This window comes from Manis javanica, chromosome 13 (assembly GCF_040802235.1).
Source record: "Manis javanica isolate MJ-LG chromosome 13, MJ_LKY, whole genome shotgun sequence".
Classification (NCBI taxonomy): domain Eukaryota; kingdom Metazoa; phylum Chordata; class Mammalia; order Pholidota; family Manidae; genus Manis; species Manis javanica.
This window is the reverse complement of record NC_133168.1, coordinates 21,464,664-21,492,052: the sequence shown is the minus strand read 5'-3', so window position 1 is coordinate 21,492,052 and position 27,389 is coordinate 21,464,664. Positions and strand designations below refer to the sequence as shown.

Sequence of the window (27,389 nt, the reverse complement as noted above, 5' to 3'; positions counted from 1 at the left end):
TTCTCTTCTGGCCTGTAGAGTTTCTGTTGAGAAGTCTGATGATAGCCTGATGGGTTTTCCTTTATCGGTGACCTTTTTCTCTCTAGCTGCCTTTAAAACTCTTTCCTTGTCCTTGATCTTTGCCATTTTAATTATTATGTGTCTTGGTGTTGTCCTCCTTGTATCCTTTCTGTTGGGGGTTCTGTGTATTTCTGTGGTCTGTTCGATTATTTCCTCCCCCAGTTTGGGGAATTTTTCAGCAATTATTTCTTCAAAGACACTTTCTATCCCTTTTCCTCTCTCTTCTTCTTCTGGTACCCCTATAATATGGATATTGTTCCTTTTGGATTTGTCACACAGTTCTCTTAATATTGTTTCATTCCTGGAGATCTTTTTATCTCTCTCTATGTCAGCTTCTATGCGTTCCTGTTCTCTGGTTTCTATTCCATCAATGGACTCTTGCATCTTATCCATTCTGCTTATAAATCCTTCTAGAGTTTGTTTTACTTCTGTAATATCGTTCCTGGCATCTGTGATCTCCCTCCGGATTCATCCCATTGCTCTTGCATATTTCTCTGCATCTCCGTCAGCATGTTTATGATTTTTATTTTGAATTCTTTTTCAGGAAGACTGGTTAGGTCTGTCTCCTTCTCTGGTGTTGCCTCTGTGATCTTAGTTTGCCTGAAATTTTGCCTTTTTATGGTGATAGAAATAGTTTGCAGAGCTGGAACGAGTGAAGGCTGGAAGAACTTCCCTTCTTGTTGGTTTGCAGCCTTCCTCTCCTGGGAGAACAGCGACCTCTAGTGGATTGTGCTGGGAAGCTGCACGCAGAGAGGGCTTCTGCTTGCTGCCTGGCTGCTATGGAGTTTATCTCTGCTGTTGCTGTGGGCCTGGCTTGGACTGCTGCTCCAAAATGGTGGAGCCGCATTGGATGGGGGGTGGCTTCCGTAAGGGGCCTCCATGCTCCCTGCTGCCCAGGGGGTTAGAGTGTCCAGAGATCCCCAGATTCCCTACCTCTGGAGTAAGTGTCCTGCCCTGCCCCTTTAAGACTTCCAAAAAGCACTTGCCAAAGGAAAACAACAGCAACAGCAACAACAAAATTAAATAAATATTAAAAAAACAAAACAAAAAACACTCGCTTTTCTTTGTTCTCTGGTGCTGGCCTCTGGTACCCGCTCACCAGTCTTGCTGGCCTGTTTCACTCGTATCCAGGACCCCACACATGCACTGTGTCTGCGCTCTGGTGTGGATGGCTGGGGCTGGGTGTTCAGCAGTCCTGGGCTCCCTCTCCCTCCTGGCTCTGACTCCTCTCCTCCTGCTGGGAGCCTGGCGGAGGGGCGCTCTGGTCCCATGGGGCTGGGGCTTGTATCTTACCCCCTTCATGAGGCACTGGGTTCTTGCAGGTGTGGATGTGGTCTGGATGTTGTCCTGTGTCCTCTGGTCTCTATTCTAGGAAGAGTTGTCTTTGTTATATTTTCATAGATATATGTGGTTTTGGGAGGAGATTTCTGCTGCTCTACTCATGCTGCCATCTTGGCCCCCTCAGACATGTTTTAAAGCTGCTGCTTATTAATTGTGTTTTGAATGAATCAAATTTGCATTGCAAGAGACTTAATTTTTTTTAATTATAAGCCATTATAAACACACACATAGATGTAATGAGAATTATATAATAAACCCTCTTAGATCCATTAACCAAATTCAAGAATTATCAAGATTTTTTCATTTTCTTGTTTTTTTTCTATTTTCTTCCTAAAGCAGTTGAAAACAAATCCCACATCTAATGTTATTTTATTCTTACATATGTTAAACATATATCTTTTAAAGTGATCTAACTATAATATTTGTATCATCTTTAACAAGAAATCATTGGTATCATCTAGTGCATGGTTCACAGTTACATTTCCTTAAATGTCTCAAAATGCCATTTCCAATTGGTTAGTTTAAATCAGGATCATAATAAGATACACTAATTAAGAACTTCATTTTGAGTAATGATTCTAGAGTTGGGTTTATGAAGGTAGCCAATCTAATCATAAGGTTATGTTTTTCTGGAACAAGCACAGAGCAGTGCACTGATTCTTTCCACCCTTGACTTTCCTCTCTCCTCCTCAAACCTTGGGATCAAGAAAGGAAACTTCTTGTATATCATGTCTGTAAGGTTTAATTTTAAAGACAAGATTAACATGAAGCCAAATGAAACTACCTTCACAGGGATTCCCTGAACCTCACTTGCAGTTTTATGTTGAAAATGGAAGGAGCTGACATGCAAGAGAATGAAACTGGATTACTGTCTAACCCCATACACAAAAGTAAACTCGAAATGGATCAAAGGCCTGAATGTAAGTCATGAAACCATAAAACTCTTAGAAGACAACACAGGCAAAAATCTCCAGAATATAAACATGAGTAACTGCTTCCTGAACATGTCTCCTCAAGCAAGGGAAACAAAAGCATAAATGAATACCGGGGACTACATCAAACTAAAAAGTTTCTGTACAGCAAAGGACACCATCAACAGAACAAAAAGGCATCCTACAGTATGGGAGAATATATTTGTAAATGACATATCCAACAAAGGGTTAACATCCAAAATATATAAAGAGCTCACATGTCTCAACACCCAAAAAGCAAATAACCTGATTAACAAATGGGCAGAGGATATGAAGGACAGTTCTCCAAAGAAGAAATTCAGATGTCCAACAGGCACATAAAAAGATGCTCCATATCACTACTTATCAGGGAAATGCAAATAAAAATCACAATGAGATATCACCTCACACCAGTTAGGATGGCCACTATCAAAAAGACTAACAACAACAAATGCTGGCGAGGATGTAGAGAAAGGGGAAGCCTCCTACACTGCTGGTGGGAATGTAAGCTAGTTCAACCATTGTGGAAAGTAATATGGAGGTTCCTTAAAAACTAAAAATAGAAATACCATTTGACCCAGGAATTCCACCCCTAGGAATTTATCCAAAGAATATAATTGCTCAGATTCAAAAAGACATATGGACTCCTATGTTTATTGCAGCACTATTTACAATAGCCAAGAAATGGAAGCAACCTAAATGTCCATCAGTACATGAATGGATAAAGAAGATGTGGTACATATACACAGTAGAATACTACTCAGCCATATGAAAAAAACAAATCTTACTATTTGCAACAACATGGATGGAGCTGGAGGGTATTATGCTCAGTGAAGTAAGCCAGGCAGAGAAAGACAAATATCAAATGATTTCCCTCATTTGTGGAGTATTACAATGAAGCAAAACTGAAGGAACAAAACAGCAACAGACTCACAGACTCCAAGAAGGGACTAGAGGTTACCAGAGGGGAGGGGTGGGAGAAGGTGGATTGGGAGGGAGGGAGAAGGGGATTGAGGGGTATTATGATTGGCACACATGGCATGGGGGTCATGGGGAAGACAGTGTAGCACAGAGAAGGCAAATAGTGAATGTGTGGCATCTTACTACACTGATAGACAGTGACTGCAATGGAGTATGGAGTAGATGCGATAATGTGGGTGAACGTGGTAACCACATTGTTTTTTTCACGTGAAACTTTAAAAAGAGAGTATATTAATGATACCTTAATAAAAATAGTTTTTAAATCTTAAAAAAATAAAAGAAAAGAAAATTGAAGAAACTGGGTTGGAAGTCTGTGGTCAGCTTTGTATCCTGTAAAGGATCCTAGCGGTGATTCCCCATACTCCTCCCTGAATCACATCTCTGCAAAGTATCTTAATGGGACAATTAGAACCTGATGTTATCTTTGTTAGGCTGCACTCTCCAGAATACCCCAGGACTTGCTATCCTATTCAGACATTGCTAGTTAAGGCCAGTGTCAGGGTGACACAGTGCGAAGATTTTGGAGTCATTTATCCCTGATTCACATAGTTCCTCTGTCCTCAGTAATGTGTTGGTGTTTTTGAACTTCAGTTCAATGTCTTTGAATGTCAATGTCCATATCGGTAAAGTGGTTATAACACTGCCTATATTAGAGGTTAATTTGTGAGGATAAAATGGGATAACATACAACAAACCTTATATAAGCTGCATCATGAACACTTAAGTGCTACTTTCTTCCTCTGCCACCCATTCCCTCTAAATTGCTAAAGAAATAGGAAGCCTTTGACTGCTTAAAAAATGTGTAAAAAAAAATTTGTAGTTTTTAACCTATGTTGGAGTCCTTTCTTGGAGGCATCTCACTTCTCTAGTTCCTTCCTGGCTGAATTACCCTAACTTGGCAAAACTGACATTAAACGGGATGGCTGTTACTGGTTTGAGGAGATAATAAATGTAGACGTGTGGATGGTTTAGAGACAATTTACATGCTGGTTTAGCAGACAAGCCTCCCGAGGCCTCTTTATATCCACACTGGCCAACTGCAGCTTAATCTGACAAGGATAATGTGCAGAATGTAAATATCACCATTTGTTTCATGTCATCTCAGATCAGACACTAATTTGCAAGTGCAATTTATCATGTCTAAAGAAAACCAAAATGACAGCCCTTACCAGTATTTGGTATTTTTGTGTTAACAGTAGTTCATTTATGATTGTTATTGTTTCAGGCAGAAAATGTGTCTCAGTATGTTCTGCTGACAGTGTGGGCTTTTATATCACAAACTTCTTCGAGCCTTTTCCATCCTCTCACTTGTTGCATGCTGTTACCTAGGCTAGTTTTTTTTATTGTGTGCTCTCGTCACCACACTTTTCATGCAGCTGAAGGAAATAATTTGATAATATTCCAAGTTTTGGGATATGTTTTTGAAGTACACTAACTGACTAACATGAACACTCTGGGCTGCATTTGATCTAAAGTGCATTTTGTCTTTTTTCATTCAGGGTCTCCATCACAAAGGAAATACCTAGAGCAGCAAAATTCCTGAAAACCTGGTGCAAGGCAAATACAAGATGAATTTAGGCTGGCCAATTTGTAACAGTCAAGTTCAAGGACTTTCCAACCAGTAGGTCAAGAAGCTACCATATCTAAACTGTGCAATTTTTAAGGACCACAGAATACTAAGCCTGTCCCCAAATAAAAACCATCTATCTATGCAAAAGAAGAGAGTTCACCATGTTTGTTATATTATTGAGTGGGTTCCTGTTAGTTCACCATTTGTTATTCTTTCTTCTCCCTGTTCATGACTCTTCTAAGGTTGGCAGAAGATTCTATTTTGGCAAGTTGATAATCCCTTTTATCTTTGCACTGCAGTTCATTGCACAGCAAGCTGTAGAAAGATCAATATGTCCTTGTGTGACTGCTGGTAATTTAGATGGATGCCAGGAAAGAGGGAGGGCAGCAAATTGCTACTGACCCTGGCAGTCCATGTGTTAGAGAGACCTGCCAATCCCTGTAAAACATTCACAACATTTCAGAAGAACTACAGGATCTTTCTGTCTCCTTTCTCACATGGAAAAATAGGGAGATTCATGTGTCTGCAGCTGTGAGAAATAGGATTTTGTTTATCTTTAATTGAAAACAATGTTCCCCCACAGAATTTGCACCAGGTCCTGTGCAGCTCTCAGTGGTGAAGGGCACAGGAGATAAGAATAGAAAGAGTTTGGGAGGGGCCCAGGCCTGCAGATAACACTTTTGTCATCTTGATTGGAAAAGCTTGTGCAGCTGCTTGGATTCAGTAAAGCTAAATTTATAAGATTTCCTTGACCTTTGCTTAAACTGTGTTTCAGACAGACTATTTTTGTTACAGCCTGATGAGCTAGAAGAAACATACAAATTAATCACAGTGTATAAATCATTAAAAAGTACAAGATAACTGATGTAGAGTTCTGAGCTGAGAGTTAGCACCTGGTTGATGGCAACAATGTAAACATTGTTCAAGAGGCCAGAAGTTGGACTTTATGTATTTTGTGCTAGTTTCTTAACTGCTGTGGGCTAAGGTTGTTTCAGACATGCATTTGAAAGACTCACAAGTATTAACACAACATGCATGAAGCTCTTGTGAGTCCCTGCATGAAAAGGCTTAGGTTTGGAGTGGGGCTGAATTTTATTTATGAATGTCAGTGTCCACTGAGGCTTTCCTTACAGCTTTGTAGCGGTTCTTGAAATCAAGTAGGCACCACCATCCTGAACAAATACAAAATCCTCCATGTAACTCCACAGGGCAAAGGATCCAGAAATTGTGGTAAGATGAAAATTATAGTGAAGTAGATAATGATTACAGCTTTACATTTCTACTAAACGTAACTGAAATCCAGTCTCTTTGTTAGCCTTAGAGGGGGAGCTTGTTGTAATGGATATAATCTGAAATTCAAACACTCAAAAGTATTTGGGATTTGTGCCATTGATTATGTATTCAGCCTTGCTATATTGTCAGAAGATGTATGTTCCATAGTCTTTCTGATAAGGCATTATTTTTCATATATACATCTCCATTATGTAAAAATAAAGCTAAACTCAAACCTCTGAAGTATGAATTTTCCCTTAAAATAAACTTTATTATATTCCAATCACCATTTTGTAGATTCCAATCACTTAACATTTTATAGGCTTCTTTCATAGTTTCTTAATTCCCACAACAAACAAATATTGCGTGTACCTCAGTTCCCTCATCTGTAAATAGAAATAAAAATAATATATACCTTACTGAGTTTTGAGTTTTAAATGGACTAAAATTTGTACAACACTTAGAAAAATGTCTACAACATAGTAAGCACTATATATGTTAGTAGTTATTATTATTATTATTTATTCTTTACCAGCACAATTGCTAGGGGTAGGGATTGGATGCAGATATTAAGAACCATAAATCATGAATACTTTTTCTGTGATCTAGCTAGAGAGGGATACCAACAAATGTCAAATAAGTAAGGATCAAGACCTGGAACCAGGCAATTATTATAAGATGAGGGGCAACTCCTGGGAGAGAGGAATTACACTGAGTTGGTGTATTTGAAGGAAGGTCCCTTGGAAGAAAGACAAGTCTATCTGAGGGCTAGGCTGGGATGAAGAGTCAAGGACAGGAAGGTTGCATACCTGGCAGCACGAGATCAAAAACTTTTTATCAAGGCTGAATGAGGCATTTTTAGGGTTGGAGAGAAGCCTTAGTTGAGTGGGGGACAGCACTGGGTGTGGGAATGTGGGTCAGGCTGGGAAATAACAGGAGGAGATTATTTGGATTATTTGGATAGGCATGTTGCGAGACTTTGTGTGCCACATTGAGGAATTTGGATTTGAGCCTAATGGCATAGAGAGCTTTGAGAATGTTGAGAAAGGAAGTGACCACACAATAGTAGTCTTTTAAGAAAGCTATTGTGTGAATCAGAGACCTTAGAGAAAACTGCAAAGATGGATACATAAATCAAGGCACAAAGGGATTTGGATTTTAGAGATGATATTCTGGGATTAACAGCAACATATTTTCTAAAAATTGCTTAGGCTTATGTCTTTGAGGCTACACTGTAAGTTAGACAAATTACCATCCATATCTTAGTGAAGAACTTTTAATAGAGCTTATATGATGAAGTCAGACTTAATTCATTAAATACTTACCAAATACCTGCCATGTTCCAGGTTGTATGTTGTGGCCAGTGATGAAATAGAATCCAGAATATTTACAAACTCTAAGAAAAATTATGATTAGAGTATTTGGGAAATGCTTGTACAAAGAGTGATTGAATAAAAGAATGAATGAATAGACCACCTTATTTATAATGTTTTAGAGTGATTTCATATAAAAAATAATAAAGTATACCTTTAGACTCCTAATCCAACATGTGCACTCTGTTCTTAGTTCTAGCCAGTTCAAACCACCATAGGTCAAGTGTATCTGAACAGCTTCTTGGAGAATATATTATTTTTCTATTGCTGTTATAACATATTACTACAAACTTTGTGGCTCAAGACAGCACACATGTACCAACCTACAGTTTTGTTAGGGCAGAGGTCTGATATGGCTCTCACGGGGCTGAAAACCAGGTGTTACCTCATCTGTGTTCCTTTCTGGAGGCTCCAGGGAAGAATCCATTTCTTTGCTCATTCGGGTTGGGGGCAGAATTCAATTCCTTGTGGCTGTAGGACTGAGGATGTACAATCTGGCTGTCCACTGAGGGTTGTGAACAGCTTCTAGAGGCTGTGCCTTCCTTGGCTCAGGGCCCTTTTCCTTCTTTTTCAAAATGGTGGGTTGAGACACCTCACACTTTCGCTCTCTCCTGCCTCTTCTTCCAATGCATCTCTCTGATTGACTCTCTGGTTGATTAATGCTTCTCAATTTAAGGGTTCATGTGATTATACTGGGCCCACTCAGATAATCCAAAATAATCTTACTTTATGGTCATCTGATTAGTGACCTTAATCACATCTAAGTCCCTTTAGACTCCCACCTGTTTACAGTTTCTGGAGATTAGGGTTGAGGTATCATTAGGGAATCATTATTCTGCCTTCAACAGAGCAAAATGAAGCACAACATTAATGGTTAAATTTAAGAGTCCCAAATACTTCTTTTCATTCAGGATTGCTGAAGGCAAGTTTCTTAACTTCATCTCCTTTTCTCTATATACTATATCACATTTGAGGGAGAAAAATGGCAAAAGCACATATTGTAAGAAATACCACCTTATTTAAATATTGACACTATGAATCAGGCAGAATGCCCTTGTGAGGAGGTCTGCATTTCCAGGTGATGTATTTGTTTATCACAAATGATATTTTCTGCCAAATTCATGGCTTTTTACTGGCCAGTGTGGAGATATACAAAGAGCCCTTATTCTCAAGTTGACAAGGTGTTAGATGTATGCAGTTAATTGAGCAAATAAATCACTGCAGTTCAAAGAAGTCCTTCTTACTATGTGCTACCATAATGGACTTACAGACTGCTGTGGAGAATTGATATCTCTCATCTAAGAAGTCAGGGATTAATTCGTGGCAATTGGGCATTGAGGAACAGGCAGAGTTTCAATAGGCAGAGAAGGAAAGAGGCTTTTTTGTTGGAGGAAGGTGAGCCAAATGAAGTTCAGAGCTGGGGAACTACTGTGTATCCTTAAGTACTTGGAATTCCTGCAGATTGAAAAAAAGGGTAGATAAAAAGGTTTACAGGAATAAAAAATGAAGTGTTACACAGATTGGAAAATATACCACAAAGGGCCCATTTGTCAGAAACAAGACTTTGGACTTTTTCCCACAGAGAGTGGAGGACACCAAGAGCACCTGAGCAGAGGAACGGCAAGGTCAGTGCTGGGCATCAGGAAGGGAACTACGTCTGCAAAGGTAAAATGGGGAGGAGGAAGGGTCTGGGAGGGGGGCCCGCCAGGGAACATGTATAACGGGGTAGGAGAGAGATCATGAATGGCTTCCTAACCAGAGGGCAGAAGGCAGATGGTATAAATTCAAATAAAAGAGAAAGTGAGATGGACCTAGGGGGACATGGAATAAAAAAGAATGTGGTAGCTGTTAGGGGTGAAACAGAGTGAGAGAAAAGCTAAGTCCAGGAGAGTTCTCAGGGTTAGGGTTTAGAGCCTGGACAGGAGGCTCCGCGGGTGTAGGCGTGCCATGCAGTGACCCAAGGAAGTCGGGAGGGGGAGGAGATTCCATCTGTATTTATAACGCCGCTCCTCACCGGCAGGCACCTTTGGGGAGGAGCAGTCGGGATGTAAGCCTCACTTGAAGAAGGATTTTTTGTTGCTGTTGGGGAAGCATTCTGAGTACAGTGTAATTTAACAAGAGGGGGAAGCCCGTACGGAATACTGACAATGGTATGGCAAGTCACTTAAAACCAGTTTAAATGAAATGGGAGATTTTAGCTCCTTAATTGTGTTTATCTTTTAAAACATCATTTTAAATTTCCAAAAAGGATACATACATTTTTTTTTTTTTGGTTTCAGACTAGAAATTCTTGTAGTAGGAATCATATGTATGTGAATGTCCAGCATGTACACTATTTGTTAAATAGCTTGAGTTGTGCATAGGTTTACCCTTATGCATAGGTTTACCCTAAGGGTAAAATGCCCAGCCCCGAATATTAACTGACAAGGCTACAGATCTGCCCCCGGGTCCCAGCCGAGAGGGCAGGGAGAGGGAGCCCTGTCCTAATCACTGCCGTGAGGCCAGGGGCCTCCCCGGAGCCAGCGGGGCCTGAGGAGAGCGCTGGCGCTGCGCTGCAGACGCTCTTCTGAAGGGTAGCATGAGAGGAATGTGCTGCGAACCCCCATCTACTGTGTATCTGGGAGGGTCTGGCAGATAGTGTGAGCTTGACAGTGAATTCTAACCCCGAAAACTGATGAGATGCCAGCGTTTCCCTGCAGGAGCTGCCGGGGTATCTCTTCTTACTTTACAGGGGAGTGACTGGTATTTGAGCGCTGATAACAGCAGTCTTGGTGGTGGGGCTGGGTCAGGGAGGACATTCCAGGCGAGCCAGTGGGTGAGAGAAGAGCCGGGCCTGCATGAGGACAGAGGTGCAGAACCTTGCTCCAGCTGTCATCGTGCAGACAGGAGGGCAAGGCACAAGTGGCGTTGGTAGGAACGTTCTCTGGAGGAAGACCAAGCGCTCATAAGCTTATGTTTAAATGGGAGGTGAACTGAAGAAGGGAGTATGTTTGGTCTCTGGCCTAGAATCATACTAACCTATGCTGAGGAATTTTTCATGTCACTGATGGGCAGCTGGAGCAGGGAGTCCAGGCTACAGAAATTCTGTCTGAAAACAGTTACCTTTTGAAAATCAGGTCTACATTCAATTGATTCCAGTAGGACAGCCGAAAGGACGCTTTCTCAGGACACTGTTGAATGCTGTGTGTACTCCCATGCGGCTGTGTCGCCTGCAGGTGTGGCTTCTGTCCCCGCTAACTAAAAACCATAGAACAATCCACAGGGACTAATCCTTAATTAGACCAAAAAAATCAAATTAAAAGGCTGCTTATGTTTTTATCTTTGGGTTAAATTGAACCCAGATATGCATGGGAAGGAACACCAAGACAGAAGACTATGCAGACTGTTGTATGAAAACACAGCAAGTATATTTGGTGAATGTCTTTCTAAATTCTACCTTCATTTGTCGCCTTTATAAGAATTTAAAGGAGACACAAAGCTGTTAGGCCAGCAACAAGGGATGCAGTAGCACTGTGGATACAAACAGCCGAAAAAGGAAAAGCAAAGACTGGGGGCTGAGTAAGACAGAGCACAGGGCTCAGAGGGCTTCAAACTGGCCAGGTGGGACCACGACAGTTCAGGATTCAAGAAATGGCCCAAAGACTGAACAAATTTTAATCTTGTGTCATCATAAAGGCCTTAATGATGGAAAATCAGTTTTATTAATGCTACATGCTGGAGGGCTGCACATTTATTATCTTTCTGAGTAATACTACAACGTGTCGTCTGATGACACCACAGTGCTCTTGGACAAGACGTCCAGCTGATCAGGGAGTCCCCGGAGTCTGCACAGTCCCTCACCACTGCCCTTTCCAATGCCCCCTAGGAGGCCTGCAACATTCTAGTGACTTGGGTAGGTATTTATTATTTTTCCTCATCACTTTATAGAGTTTCCTGCCATCTTTTGCTATTAATTTTTTGGCTGAAAGTGTCTGAATTTCATTGGCAGAGGGCTTGGTAGGTGTCAAACACCCATGCTTTACATAAGCACCGGATGGGCCTGTGGCGCTTCCTTCTCCAAAACACCTCGGAGAGAGAGAGAGGCACTTATTTTTAAATGCCAGCCCTTAAGTTTAGAGACAGTGTTCTTTCCCTGAAATAATTATGAAGACAAAGAGGCGAAGTCAAATTCCTTATTTATAGCATAAAAACTACATTTTTATTATACTCATTAATTTTCTCATGTTGATAACATTCAAGTCCACAGTTTCCTGAATTTCCTGCAATTTGTACCCATTTCTCAGAGAGGCTTGGTAAACATTCTCTTGTTTGCTGTGAAGCTCAAACCCAAGGCCAAACATGGTTTATCCACTCATCAGGCTTGGCACCTTGTTAGTTCTTTCAATCTCCCCATGGCAGTATAACACACCAACAGTGACATTTCTTAGGCAATTACTCTCTTTCTAGGACTATATTCGATTAGAAATGCTTGTATTGGAGCAAACACCGAGGACAGAGATTTAGTTCAGTCACTTGCCCAGATAAAGGGAAGGATTATGGCGATGTCTTGGTTTGTACTTGTGATGTCCCTATATCAAGTGTATTTGTAATGTTTTCTTCTCAAAAATATGGAAGATGTATTATATGCATTTGCCTGCTTTACTAAAGAAAGTGAGAAGAAAAAATAGGAAAATTAAAAATATTCTTAGCAGGACAAATGATTGATTGTGGGTTGGTATGTCTTTATTGCTGAATTAATTGTAAAATAATTATAGTGATAATTTCTATTGTATGTTAAGCATCTATCCTCTGCCAAGTATCATGCTTAGGGGCTTTGTGTGCATGTCATCTATAGACTGTATATATTTTATATATACATATATATGTATATATACATATTGAGTATCTATTTAATTCTAACAATGATAATGAACAGGTAGCAATATTATTTTCATTCTCTATATAAGGACACTTGAGTTTGCGAAAAGATCTGACCAAGTAAGTGGCACAGCTGGCCTTTGAACCAGCACCCATGCAAGTCCAGAGCCTGCCGTCTTGCACCCTAGTTTGGCTGCTTTAGAAGCAAGTTACTTAGAAGAACATATAAAGCAATATATATGAATAAGTGAGTATATGTGCTTTCTGGTCAAAATGAATTTGGAAACTCACTAGCAGGTAGGGTATCTTTTTATAAGAAATTGTCAACTTGTTTCTTTCCTTTGCAACCAGGAAGGTGTTCAAGAAATAAACATTTCTTTTCATCCCACATTTGGATTCCTTCCTTATAGTTCCAGGCAGTGTCATTTCCTGTTCCTATGATCTGAAGAGGGGCAGGTAGACAGCTGGGTGACTAGAGGAATAATCAGTGGATGCAGTGGCTGCTGTGCTTCAGGTGACCCTGCATAGTGGCAGAGAATCTCAGGGTAAACATCCTGCCCCAGGTGCAGTGGAGGTAATTCTCCATCTCCTTCTGCAAATTTTACTGAGAAGGTAAATTGACTTTGCCTGGGAGTGTAGGTGTCACCTTCCATGAGAGAATGCAGAACCAGAGGGCCATGCTCTCTTTGATTCTTGTTTACAGAGAAGGGCCTTCCTTATTTGTTTAGAACAGATATATTTCTAAAAAGTTGAGTAGAATTACATTTGAGTTTATTGATCTTTATCTAAAATGCAGTGTGCTGCTGCACTGTTTCCATTTGTTTTCTTAGTATTGTAAGTAGTAAAATTGGAGGAACTTAATATTTATAGATATTAAGATTTAAGTTAATTTAAGGCATAGAGTCAAGTCACACTCTGGTAATTGCTTTTATGTAAACCTTTTGTAAGATGAATAACCTCTATTATTTTTTAAAGCTCATTTTTCACTTAGAAGATTTCTTAAAACAGAACACATCTGCTTTAAGCTGCTAGACCACATATTGACTAACACATACTCACAGACCAACTGTGAAGCTGGTGAAGCTGGACATTTATTCATTCTCCCTAGTCCTCGGTTTCCTCATCTGTAAAGAAATAGGATATATAAGTCACAGGATTGTTGAGAGGACTTGATATACTACAATGTGGCAGAAAAGACCCATTATAAGAGCCCGATTAGTGATGTTTTTTAAAAGCAATCAGTTTGAAATCCAGAAAGCACTGTCTGAGAAAACAGAGTTCTTTGATTTGGGTCTTAATCCCAACACCAACTATTTCTATGACCTCTGTTATTTCATCTCGAAAATAGTAATGACAATTTATTTGTCTAAACTTTTAAGGACTAGACCAAAATATCTTCATATGTTTGTTCTAGGTCTAAAATAAATACGAATGCAAAAAACAAAGTTTAATTCAATTGAATAGTTTGACTTAGAAGCGAATAATGATGAATCCCTTGACTAAATCTGCTACTTGTATCTTAACTGGTTTAGTGTTCTTGTAGTTATCACTGCCATTACGGAGACAGGACAGGCTGACTTCACACACACTCATACACGTGGGAACCCTCTTCTGTTCTTTGCCAGTGACATTTTTCCTAAGACCTTCATTTCTTTCAAATACATCATATTTCTTTCTGTTTCTTGTCTTTTTCCACCCCCCACCAATAGGGCTGACTTAAAAAATGAGTTCAGCATCTCAACAAATTTTGGGGTTGTGATGCGTTCCGTGCCCTGGCTCATTTGTTAGAAGCCCTGATTTCTTCTCATCATGCCTCCCCTCCTGATAGATTTGCCCTCCTAATACTCTTCAACCCGACGGGCTTACCTTATCTCCCTGGACTCTTTTGCTTCTCTTATCTTTATCCTGTTAGCCTGAACTGATGTAATTTGTTTTCCTTGGGTTTCTCTCCTGCAAAGACACGGAACACTCACACTGAATATTTCTCACCTCTTGCATTAATCTTTGTCAGCTGAGTCTCAATCTAATAACACACTTTTCATGAGAGTTCATAGCCAAGTGAAGGCTTTTTTTTACAGTCCTGGATTTTCATTTCTCTTGGCACAGTGTCATATTATACTCTATGTACCTAATTCCAGAAAATTTGTTTTAGATGTTGCTTCTCATATTCTGATATGCAGTTAGTCCTGGTGTCAGGTTTTGGCTGAGTTGTTCACCTCAGCTTTAAGCAAATATTCTCCCTGGAGATTTTACCTGTACTTTATTGACCTGGGGGGACCCATTGGATGTATAGCTCCTGGTCTACCCCATAGTCTGGTTTTAAAGGGCAGGTCACTGGTCTCTATGGTCTTCAGTAAAATGTCCGACTGCATATATCATTATTTTCCAGATCAAGACTTAAACATCCTTAAAGAGGACAGTCAGGTTCTAAGAGCAATTCTGAATTTTATTTGTAAGGTTGCATAGATAATCTCAAACATCCTTGCTCTTTTGGAAATCATTTCAAGTCACTGTGAGGTGGGAACCTTGCATTGTAATCTCAGACTATGCATATTTTTATGTATCTTTGATGAATAACATTGGTGAATATAGTTAATTGTATTTACCATATTTAGTTTGGTTGAAAATTTTTTTTCCAAACCCATGAGCTGAGATGAGGGGTAGCAGATAAATGATTAAAGGAGCCTTTGGGAATTGATGGACTAGATGTTCCCAGAGGTCCCCGTTGGTCCTTTGCTTCACGAGTCTGTGGCTCACTGGGGGCAGGCTGGAATGTGTCTGCGGAGGAAGCTGTCTCTCAGGATTCGGGTTCTGCAGCTGAGTGGCAGGATGGAAGGTGGGAGGTTTTTCTCTGAGAAAGGGTGAATTGTCATCCTTTCCCTTCCCAGCAGGCTTGATCTTGCACAGGCTGGTGCATCCTTGGGGGTTTATTTAATGCTCTGGAGTTAAATATGAAGCAAATGTTGCTTCAAGCACAATCTCACCTTGTCTTTTCTTTCTTTTTAGTTTTCAGACTACCAGGGAAGTGACCCAGGGAGAATGTTTTCTCTCCAGAGGTTCTGTTTCCTGGGGTGGCAAGACTTTGGTAAGTTACAAGGTAACCACAGAGTCTGACGTGAGTTACAACCATGGGATTAAGTGCCATGTGGTTTCTCAGAAAATCTCAAAATGTTAGGTAAAATCCAGGGACTCATCTGGAGAACAAGGTACCGTAGGTTTTACAAAACAGCCTGTAAGAATCTTCTCACCTTGTAGTCAGAGAAGAAGACAGTGCAAAGAGAGTCATGTTTCCCGTTTTTTTAATTGTTAAGAAATTAGGATAAATGATCAGCTAACAGTTAGCTGGTGACCTATTTATAACATATATTTCCAACATAAAGCCAAGATTCTAAATGTTAATTATATGATAAAGCAATTCATTGTGTCAACATGAAAATTATGTTTTATGACATAATTGCCAAGCATATCCCTGAAAATTAAAGGGAGTATGTGGCAATGTTATAGTGAATAGAAACAAAAATTTAGAGTAAAAAGGTAATTATTCATTTAAATACCTATTGCTGGTTAACATAGAAGTTAAGAGTAAGGAAAGCCCTATAAAGAGAATGCCTGGGTATAAAGCCCAGCTTCATGAACTACTACTTGTATGACTTTGGGCAAGTTGCCTATCATCCTGCACCTTAGTTTCCTCATGTGGTAAATGGGGAAATTACTAGCAATAGTGCCCATTTCATAGATTTGTTAGATGAAATGATCAATGCATATAAAGCGCTTAGAACAGTTCCTGGCACAGAGTACTAATTCAGTAAACAGAGCTATGCTAAGACCATGCACATCTTTGAACAATCAGAGAAAATACTGAAGATACACTGATGAAATAAAAAGTTCTTAGGAATAATTGAAGAAAAATGACCTGTTTCTGTGGGCAACACCAGCCTCCCTAAGGCAAATATAGTAGAAAATTCTTTGAAAATGTTGAACAACCAATATTTTTTTAGATTAGCCAACACGGTTGACTTATTATAGAGAGAGATTTTAATACTGAATCAAATTTGGAATCACTTAGCTTTTTCCCACAATAAGTAGCATATAAAATAACAACATATGACAGACATGTATGAAATACCAATAATCAGAGTAAAACTAAAACCTGATGTTACTGAGCCAAAAATAAACAGGCTAAGAAAATTCATAAATATGAGTGTTTTCATGTGCAGACTTAATTTCCCTACAATGATTTTTGCAGGCTATGAACATGCCTGTTTTAATTAGAGGGACATTGTATGTGTTTATAATCATCTTTCTAGTTATTCATGCAAAGGGAATTAGTGGTCACTGTAGCTTAATGCCCAGAATTACAATTTGTCCTGCGTGTTTCTATTACTGTTTTGCATCTCTAAAAACAGTATCCCTTGAATCATGGTGATCCTCTCCATTTAATATTTGTATCTGATAGATAGGTAATATTCATTCATTCATTCATTCAAAATGTGAACAGTCACTGTGTGCCAAGAACATGGGAATATGGAAAATATATTTGTGATGAGAACAGACATTCTTTGCCCTTGTGGGTCTTACAGGTAAACAGGAAGACACACATATCAAAATTTTATAAGTAATCAGATAATTATAATACAGATATGTGTGGTGATGGTGTCCAGGTGTTATGAGGTTTATATTCATGGAGGACGGGAAAGGCGTCACTGAAGAAGTGACATTAATTTGAACCCTGAAAGAGAATGAGGAGTTACTGAAGTAAAGGGTGCAAAGAGGGTGGGAGAGGAGGAGAGAAAAGCATTTCAGGAACAGGAATAGCATGTGTGAAGGGGCTGAAGTGAGAAGGACCCACAAGCTATATGGCAGGATGTAGTGAACTGTGGGACACTGTGTTTAGAATTCCAAATGGCTCTAGAAGCAATGGAAGCTATGATGAGTTCAAAGTGGAACTGTCATTATCAGGCAATACAGGTCACTTTAGCTGTTGAAGAAAGATTAGAGGACATGATGCTAAGTGAAATAGGGGAAAGAAGGGAAGAGGCTGTTCTACAGACCAAAAACAAGATGTGGATTGACTGAACATGGAAAGAGACAAAAAGAAAGGGAAACATCAGGTCCATCTAGCTTTCTTCATGAGAGTCTCAGGGGTGGCACTACCATTGACTGAGGCGGAGAATGTTGGTGCCACCAAGAAGAAGGTTTGGAGGGATGATCAGGGATTCCATATGCTGGCAAGATGCCCCAGTGGAGCTGTACTGTGGGCAGCTGAATATGGGTCTAGATAACCAGAGAGGTTAATGAAAGGCCAGGTAGGATAAGGTCTGAAATGTCCACTTAGAATTCGTTACTTAGAAAGTACTTACAGACCTGACCAGAGAAGTTTACTGGAAATGGTGGCTTGACAAAATGGATTAGGTATCATAATTGAAATGATTTATGACTCTATTATTTGTGTAACAAGATGCAATTTTTAAAGAATAAGAGAGGAAAACTAAATTCTCTTTTCTATAGTTCCTATTTTCAAAGTCTGGGGCAAATGCTTATATTTCTTATCTATCTCTTTTTAAAACACATTTTCATTCCAGCCAGGTAATTTTGCGGGTAATTCTAAAACTTTAAAGGTGCAGTCTAGAATGATCTAAACTACTTTAACATTTTATTCCATGAAATGCATGGCTATTGTATTGCTGCCCTGATGGTTCTTAATGTGGAAGTTTCACCTTCCAGATTTTGAGGGCCACGTTATTGGATTCCATTTATTTCCTGGGGTTTCAAACTCTATGCAGATCCAGGCATGTGCCTAAATGGTTTAAGTAAGCATACTTAGGCATGTCGTGGGAACTGTGGTGCTAGTACTATTTGATGCCCATCTAAAGGGTCGAGGAATTTTCAGCGTTAGTTGCTGACATGCTGAAATGTGGACCTCCCCCCTGTTGCCAGATCCCTCAATCGTAAAAGAAGAGCCAGATATCTCTTATTTTCCTATGAACTTTCCTGATTTAAAAATTACTTTACAACTAAATATATTTTTTAAACCATCACAGTCAAAAAAGAAGAAAATAAAACCACCCATGTCTGCTGGAGTGATCTGGTTTATGGACAGTCAGTTCCCTGCTCTAGTATTTCCACCCACCTTCTCATTTACTGTTCTCGAGGGGTCGGTTACTCACCGGCACGATCACCCTACACCCACTGGTGGGCACCATGCAGCGATCAGTCTCAGAATGGTCGAAGGTTTTGATAACTGTGTGAAACAACCCTTGTCACATTCCTCTGCAATCAGAACTTCTCCTCTGTTGAAAATGCCTCAGAGATGATGAAACCTAAGTGCCCGAACAAGTCATCTGTCTTGAGACTATCAGAATGAGTCCCCGACTGCTCAGGCTCAGCGGCACTCGGCTGCGGGCCGGAGGCTCCGTGAGCGGGGAAAGGTCTCCCAGTCCTGGGGCGTTGAGTGTTGAGGCATTTCTTAAGAAAGCCGATAAAACAAATGGTGGCTTTTTTTTTCATAATATTTTCAGACTAAAAAATTAATCATATGGCCAATTCTTGCCTTAGGCCAATTTGGAAAAATTGCTTTTGCCTTTCCCCCTTCTGTCCTTCTCTCCTACAAATTCTGGCTATGGTTCTCTTCACGTTAGGAAAGTCTTGATAAAACTGTATTTTACAGGCTACCAGCACTTGACTGGTATTCCAGAGGGTCAAGGAGTAAGTAGGTGTTTGATTAAATGCGTGTCTGAAAGTATTGGAAGCCTTTGAAATACAGTGTCGGAGGGTGGGCCTCCTGCTTCTGGGGAAGTTTGTTGTAAGACCACGTGCTTTCTCCTTTCATCAGCTTGCTTTAGTGGCTTGATAGCATTTCTAGAAGTTCATTTAGGGGAAACAGGAGTGAGGTTTCCAGCAAAATCAAGGCTGGTTTTCCTGCCGTTGGGAAGGCGATGCCTTGAGGACGTGAGGATCAGAGAGCAGAGCAGCAGAGAGGCGCCGGAGCCATCATCCCCGAGGCTAGTAAAACTGAAGTCTGAAAAATATATTTTTTTGGAAATGCTCACAACTTAGTCACTCTGTTAAAACACAATTGACGTAACCTTCTTTCCTTTAAGGCCTCTCCTAAAACAACAGTTAAATACATGAGTAAGGCCGAAGGCTCCTCCCCAGTTCGTTGGGCATGATGGGGTGATCGCCCAGACCATCGTTAAACTGTTCCCATTTTAATGATTGATTCTAAAAGGCTCAAGGTGAATCCAGAACTTCTTCGGACAAGTCTTTGAATCATCTGTCCACCCAAAGCACAATTTTACCAGCAGTAGTGATATATTTTTAAAAGGGGAAGCAATGATTTTTCTCTTAAACAAAAAACTCAGCTTGGAGTCAGAAGATCTGGGTTGGAAATCTGCCTCTACGCCTTGCTAGCTGTGTGTCCTTGGGCTCCTTATCCATCTTTATGAGTCTGTTTTCTTCCTTATATAATTAGGATCCAGTTGGAATAATAATTCCTAACTGACAGGATTGTTATTATTAATAACACCAGAATTAAATGAGGTAATAATTGTTTAAGTACCTAGTACAAGGCTCAGTGTTCGATAAATGCACATTCATTGATTCGTTCACTTATTGTGCCAAGCAAACAATATTTCTCAGTGTAAGTTGGCATCATTTGATCTTAATGAATAGAGTAAGTTACCACAAAAAGATGATTATTTACTATACTTTGCTTTTAAAATCTATTTTAGCACATGAGTATGCTTCCTTAAGAGTTACCCTTCTTCTTGATGCACCAGGCTCCCGCCTTCCATTTGCTCCAAGTGTTTTTTTTTTAATATTAAAACTACAGATAAATACCATATTACTTTTTACATTCCCTGGAGATGTATTCTCTTTAATGATACACCTTTTGTCATTTTCAGGGAGTTCAGCCTTCTGTAGGGTCTCCCTCTCCTCTGACCTCTTGTGAATGAGCTGTACCATTGTTCATGGAATAGGCAGCGTCCTAGAGGCTGGTTTCTTTTCTTTGAAAGATGTTCAGGGATGCTGGTGGCTCACTTTTCTTCAAGAGTGTATGTAGTCCAACGTTTCATTTTCCTGATAGGCATATATTGTTTCTCTGTAACTTAGGTGGTTGTTCTAAACCTACCCTAGTTGTTGAGTGTTCAATTTAATCCCTGTTAATTATTTTGATCACATTTAGTTGAATTTTAGACACATAGGATTCCTTGACTCACCTTTCTACTCATATTTTCTGTCTCATCTGATTGTTTTTTGCTACCTCTTGTCTCTCGTTCTGATTGGAAATTACCCCTTTGTGGCCCTATTTTCTTCTTTGTTCCCACATCTCCAAATGGAGACAGAGAGGAAGGTGCCCCTATTCCCCACCTCAAACAGTGACAGGACGAGATACACCTCACTCCTCTTGCCCTCACTCTTCGGGAGTCATTTTGCTGGTGTTGAATTCAGAAATCAGAGGTCAAGGCTATGATAGTGAGCTTTAGAGTTCTTTAGGGGTTTTTGTTTGTTTGCTTGTTTTTTAATCTTCAAAATCCCCTCTTAATCATCACCTTTTACTTTTATTTTTGTTGTTTTGAAAGTTCTTGGAGACATTTACATGGATTCCAATTCTATGTAACTTTTTGGCTGTGGAAGATCTAAAAAATGAATACAAAAGAGTGACTATTTTAAAAGTTAGGGATGGCTTCTCAAATGTAAAGGTAAAGAAGAAATATCCTTTTTGTCTTTATTTCATGGTTCATTTCCATCCAGGGATTCTCTGATGTATGATGACATGTCAAAGACACATCACAGGTAAGTCCAAACACCATTCATGAAGCAAGAGGAAGAAGAGCTGGGCCACAGTTTTCTCCTCTTTCCCTCCCCTGTAGAAGAAACTACCTATAATTTTATGTTTGTTAGAGACTATTTTTTCCTTATCTTTACTTTGAGACCATGGCATAAATAATGCAGTGTTTTTGAAAAGACACTTTGCTATCTAAGCTTTTAGGAACCAGGGAAGTACACAAACATTTCTTGAGAACCAATTATGTACAAGGCATTGAACTATGGAGAATACGAAGATAGGGGATCCTGCCTCAAAGCAACCTAGGGTGTTCCCAGGAAGGTGTGCAATGCAATGCATAAAACTCCCACCCAAGGCAGTGGGTAACACATGCTATCTGAATTCTGTGAGGGTTGCTACGGGCGCGATATATTGCCCCTGGCTGGAGAGGTTATTATAGGCTTCTAGGAGGAAAGAGAGCTGAAGCTGGGTAAGAGTTTGGTGGGCTGAGATAAACAGATATCCCAGGTAAAATAACAGCATTGTCTGAGCAGAAATGAATGAATGAATGAATGAATGAATAACAAAATGAATAATTTTGAAATAGCTAAGAAAACAAATTTCACATGATGTAAGGGGGAAATTTAGTGTTGCTGCTACAATTTAAAATTTAAATGAAATTTGTACTCAGCCGTGATAAAAATAGTTCATACTACAAAATGCAAAAAAAGCGGATGTCAGATAATGTGGTCCAGATGATCAGCAGGGGCTTCAACCATCTGTGGTCTTTGGACAAGAAGAGCTCAAAAATCAATGCAAAAAACTCTGAAATTTAGCCAAATTCCCCTTAAAATGCCTGCTATCTCTAGGTTGTTCTGGGGTTGAAGGAGTTTTTTATTCTGGACATTTTATCACAAGATAATTTACCCTGAGGGAGATATATCTGGTGAGAGAAGATCTGTGTCAGCCCTGGCAATTTTCTTTGAAACTGAGAACACTCCTCCGCTGAGTCTCCAGGCAACATTCCCATCAGCAGTGCTTCCACCTGGGCATCAGGATGAATCTGCACCACAAGGGTGGAGACATCCATCAGACTCACCACCACCATGCACTGAAAGCAGTCCAGGTGCCAGGCACTGTGCTAGCACACGTTTGCCCCTCATGGTGATGCTAGGAAGCTGCTTCCATGCTCATTCTACACATTAACAAGTGGATGAGAAAGGCTAGTGTGGATAAAATCAAGGTTCCTGTGGCCAGGATTCTCACCTGGCCCTGGCCGGCTAGCTCACTACACATGTGTGGGCAATACGTTGTTACTGACTCTATATAAAGAGTTCTGCCCAGTGATCTGGGTGACACGGTGGCAGGGCTGCAAGGCTGCAGGAGAGCAGAGCAGAGGCTGGAGTGGTGGCAGCACCGAGGACAGAGGCTGGGATGGCTGTGTAGGTAGAAAGGCCCAGAGGTAGAGATCGGCTTCCTGCGTGCAGACTTGCTCTGAGTCTGGGTTTCTAGTGACTGACCTGCCACCGTGGAAATAAAGTTGGGAATAATCCTTTCACCCCAAGAATGTTCTACTGTCATTTCTTTGGTCACATTGAATCCATAGTGAACCGGCACAGGGCTGAAACCCAATGGCAAAACAGGAAACCTGTCTAGGGTCTTAACAGATTCAAGCTCAGGCTGAAATCCATAAACCTCATGTTCTTTTTCATTTTGATAATTCTACATAGCTCATTAATTGAGTTATTTACACTTGCTAAAGAAAGGTCTTATTATTAATCAAACAAGTAAATCAACCAATAAATACATAAAAAGCACAACAATTTCATTTTCTTTATATGATCTTTCCTGAAATTCTTTCATCAGGAAGTTCTTTCCCTGAGTGAAGTATGGAGAGATGTTGACTCTCTTAACCAAAACACACTTGCGTGCATGCTGTCATAAGGCAGGGCCTGAAACAGTGCATCAGGGAGGAGTTTATTTTCTTTCTTTGCTGGTGTCTGCAGTAATACCTGAGAAAATGACCCACACCTTCCCCCAGAGCTTTGGAAATTCCCTAGGCAGGTTGGAAAATAGGCCAGGTTTTATTTGCAAACATTTTAATTTGAGATTTATTCTCTAAACCCTTTCATGAATTATCCCAGGATTCTAAAATGAAGGAGAAAGAAGAAAAAGAGGGAGAAAAAGAGAAAAAGGAGGATGGAAGAAGACGATGGGGAAGAAAACACAATCATATTGATTTGTGTCATCTGAGGAATTTTGTAATTCCTTGGTTTTGTCAATAAATATTTTCCATGCAATTCTTTTTCCTTTTATAATGTCTCATTATTAAGAAAGAAATTTGCAATAAAATGTTAATTTTCCCCTGACATTTATCAACCCAATCTTTGTCTGCAGGGGTGTGAAGCACATCTTGCTTATATCATCATCATCTCACTACTGTTTAATAAATGATCTTGGGTGGTTTACTAAACTTAAGCATCAAACGTTAAATGTAATTCAAACTGATGAATCCTGGTTTTCAGCTCAATATATTGATAATAATATATAGGAGACAAATACAGACAATGCTGAATTCCAAGAGTTTTACTTGATCTTGAGTCTTAGAGCTTTTCTACAATCACAGTTTTTCTCTTCTCGTGAAAACATGCGTAGTCATTGACAGCTGTTGATATTTCCTTCCATTTTAAATATTAAAGTCACATTTATGCCATTGATGTATGCAACTATCATTTATAAAATGTTGGCTTCAGATCCGATATATTTGATGCATTTGGTGGGGGAAAGTAAACATTACGTGCATCATTCAACATTTGGAACTCATGACCAGCAGATACCCTGCATTCATTTTGGCATTTGCGTGATGGACTTCACCTTGCTGCATGAAGACAAGAAGAGTTGTCTTTCATAAGGCGGCATTCAAATACTCCCCACTTTAACCAAATGTTCAAATATATAACCTAATATTAAGTTATCTGAATTCATAACAATACTCATGTTTAAAAAAAGGAAACAACCAAAAGTAAAGACTACTAAGGCATTGCTTAATCTGATAGGAAATTACCCAACTAGCTGACAGAATTAGAGAAAAAGTACCACTTCTTCTAAGCCCTGTACAAATAGTACTTGAACATCCAAAGAGAAGTGAGGTGCTGAGAACTTCACAAGCTTTAGGAAGTTAGCTGAATAGTTTCCTTTGCAAGTGCTGGATAGTAAAACCCCAAAACCTGAAGACACCGAGGACGATAATGTTCCAGATGTTAGAGCAAATTTTGATGAGAACTCAAAGAATGAAGCTAACTAAAATATTTTCTGGTTTTTGGAAGCAGGCATGGACTAGATTTAACAAATCAACTATGTGGTTATATTAATAATGCTATTTGTTCAGTATTTTTTAGTTATTTGATTTTGCATTTTGCACTTCCTCCTAAAACCTATTCTTTTGGTCAAAATATGATGTATTAATGCACTTTGAAGGGCTTTGGGTTTTGATTTTTTTTGTTGGAGTAGTTTTAGTGTGTGTATGTGTATGTATATGTGCCTATAGTGGAGAGCAAATTGGAAAATAGAACAAGATACACTTCATGTCAATAACAAATTGTTTAATTCTTACATGTGCACTTAACAGGTATCTTAGCTCTTTCACCAACATCAGGTAACTGTGGGTCATAAGCAAAGTATGTTGGTTGAGCAAGCTGAAACCACCAAAAGGTATTTCCATGGACTTGAAAAAACATTTTTTAAGGGAACATTCAGAAATACAGCTCACTTGGACCAGATCTTTTTGATTTTCAGTTTCCTTTTTCCCAAATCATGGAATAAACTCTTTGATGGAACATACCAGGTTTTCACAGGCTAATGAAAAAGTCACATATACTTTTTATTTTTAATTTTGAGGCAAAAGCCCTGGTTCTGTTGTTCGAAGAAGACAAGAGCCTTGCAATTAAGTTCATTAATGTAGGTTAGTGTCTGGTTTCCTTTATTCCATTGCTTCTAGAGGAAGATCGATCTCTGTCCTCATCTAGTAATAATATCAGTTTGTAACGAACACATAACCCTTTGATGTATTTCTTTGTAGGATTTGCTTCAAAAAACTTTTGATGCTTTGCTCTATCTCCTCCTATTAGTGCTTTTATCTAAACCCAAAAAGTCACCCACCAAAGCACACACTCTGAAGTCCCACCGGGCTCCATCAGTCCAGTAGGGAGGGCTGACATGGCATATTAGTCTTAAATCTAAAACATATGTTTGGAAAATGCCTAGTTTCCTGGCAATAATTAAGAATGCTACTTGGCAGATTGGCAGTCACATAAAACAATCATTAGCAAACCTTATATTTATTATGTTCCCATTTTATGGAAATGAAACCCACATTACAAATAGGCATAGGCAATGGGACCCAAAATGATGCGCAGGTAGAATCAATTATGTCGAAGATGAAAAGAACATTGATAGTTTTTTTCCAATTAACTTTTCTTATCCCAAAAAGGGTCTCTCCCCAAGGAAGCCACATCAAAACATCAAAAAATTTCTACCAGTGTTTAAAACTCTTTTAGATAAATTTCCTCATCAGTCAGTACTCATGTGTCAGTGTGGCTCACGCAAGAGTTCTGTCATACAACCAATTAAGGTAAGATCTTACAGTCATAGGGGATTTTCCCTTTATACATGTAAAAAAGATTCCAAATACTTGAAAAGCTATTTCAACTCTTGTGAATTCATACATTTGTTATGTGTATATGTGTGTGTGTGTGTGTGTGTATATATATATATATATATATATATATATATATATATATAGAGAGAGAGAGAGAGAGAGAGAGAGAGAGAGATGATATGCACTAAGAATACACAGTATAGTTATGTTTCTCGTTAAAATACTGAAATAATTATGAACCAGATAGAAAATATACACTGCACCAAGCCTCCCATGTATAAGTCTATCTTTTACCTTGGGACCCATTGGAATCCCTATAATGAAGCAAATGGAGAGTTAATGGCTCTGCTCCATTGTCCTTTCTGTTCAGTGGGTGCCTGTGTTGTAAGTTGCTATATATCTGAAAAATTACTTCTGCACACAAGTACTGCCTCATGTGCATGACCTTTTCACACATGAAGTGAGGAGACCCTCTATTCTGATCAGCAACATACTGTCAGTGATGTGGAAGCCGCATGGTCGAGAAGGCTAAGAAACCAGCCAATCAACGACATGTGGGCAAACACACACTCACGTTATTGTCATTATTAACGAATGTCCTGCAGAATGCAAGGATGCTGTTCTCCTAAAGAAATGGATAAAGGAATTGCGGACTATCAAGGAGAGGTGGGTGGGTTCCTGTTCACCAAATGTTGGAAAACTGACAGCCACAGTATGTGGGACGAAAATATAGCTGGCACAATTTTCTCTGGTGCATCTTCCATCTATAAAAGTGAGAATTAAAACTTTTCATTCTTCATTTGTCTAGTTCCTTGTGAACTAAGCCAGACTATGTAAGCAATCTTATTTACTTTGTTTTCTAAATTGCTGACTGCATGAAAAAAAGTTCTCTTTGTTAGAAAGTTCAGATTCCACAAATAAAGGCACGGGATGGAGAATTCAAAAGAGTCTTTAGGGAAAATGTTTTCAAATGTCGAAGATGAAAAGAACATTGAGTTTTTTTCCAGTTTACTTTTCTTATCCCAGAAAGGGTCTAATTGTTTTCCTTCTATCTTTAACTTTTTAATTTTTATCTTCTCATTTGTCATTATTTTCAATGTAAATTTTATAAGACTTTTGTCCATTTCAATAGTAGTTTGTACATAATTGACCAAGAACACTAGTTTTACTCTTTTATTCTACATGTATATGTTGATTCTGCTTGGGGGTTTTGTTTGACATGGTAAGATGCCTTTCCAACTCTAAACCTAAGTGTACTCAATAAGAAATCAATAATACAATTTTACAACCATATATTGTGCCTAGTATTTTGTCATATTATAAGTATTCATTACTTTAATTGAATTTAAGTGATTTCCCATTTACTAGTGGGCTTTAGGCAACCCTTTTTGAGTTCTAGTCATAATTTGGAGTCTCTAAGGAACTTTATTGACAATTATGAGTATAGCAAATGATGATAGTGGTACAATCTTGTGTTAAGCACAGAAGCTCTAGAAGTAAAAGATAAACAGAAACAAGTTAGGTTTACTCCTGACTCTGCCACTTATTAAACCTATGATCA

At 39.3% G+C, this 27,389-nt stretch overlaps 1 long non-coding RNA gene across 8 annotated transcripts in view; it reads left to right on the top strand.

Moving 5' to 3' along the window:
• The window catches only part of LOC140845757 (uncharacterized), a 38,657-nt gene extending 15,069 nt beyond the window's left edge, over positions 1 to 23,588 (top strand). For 4 of the 8 annotated variants that reach the window (XR_012124636.1, XR_012124637.1, XR_012124635.1 and 1 more), the window contains one exon: positions 4,832 to 6,554. This is a non-coding gene — a long non-coding RNA (uncharacterized lncRNA). Of the gene's footprint in view, positions 1 to 4,831; positions 6,555 to 9,129; positions 9,213 to 15,410; positions 15,490 to 21,158; positions 21,201 to 23,315 lie in introns of those variants that run through there. The other 4 variants (XR_012124638.1, XR_012124639.1, XR_012124640.1 and 1 more) reach the window with 4 other exon arrangements.
• Positions 23,589 to 27,389: the final 3,801 nt, after the last annotated feature.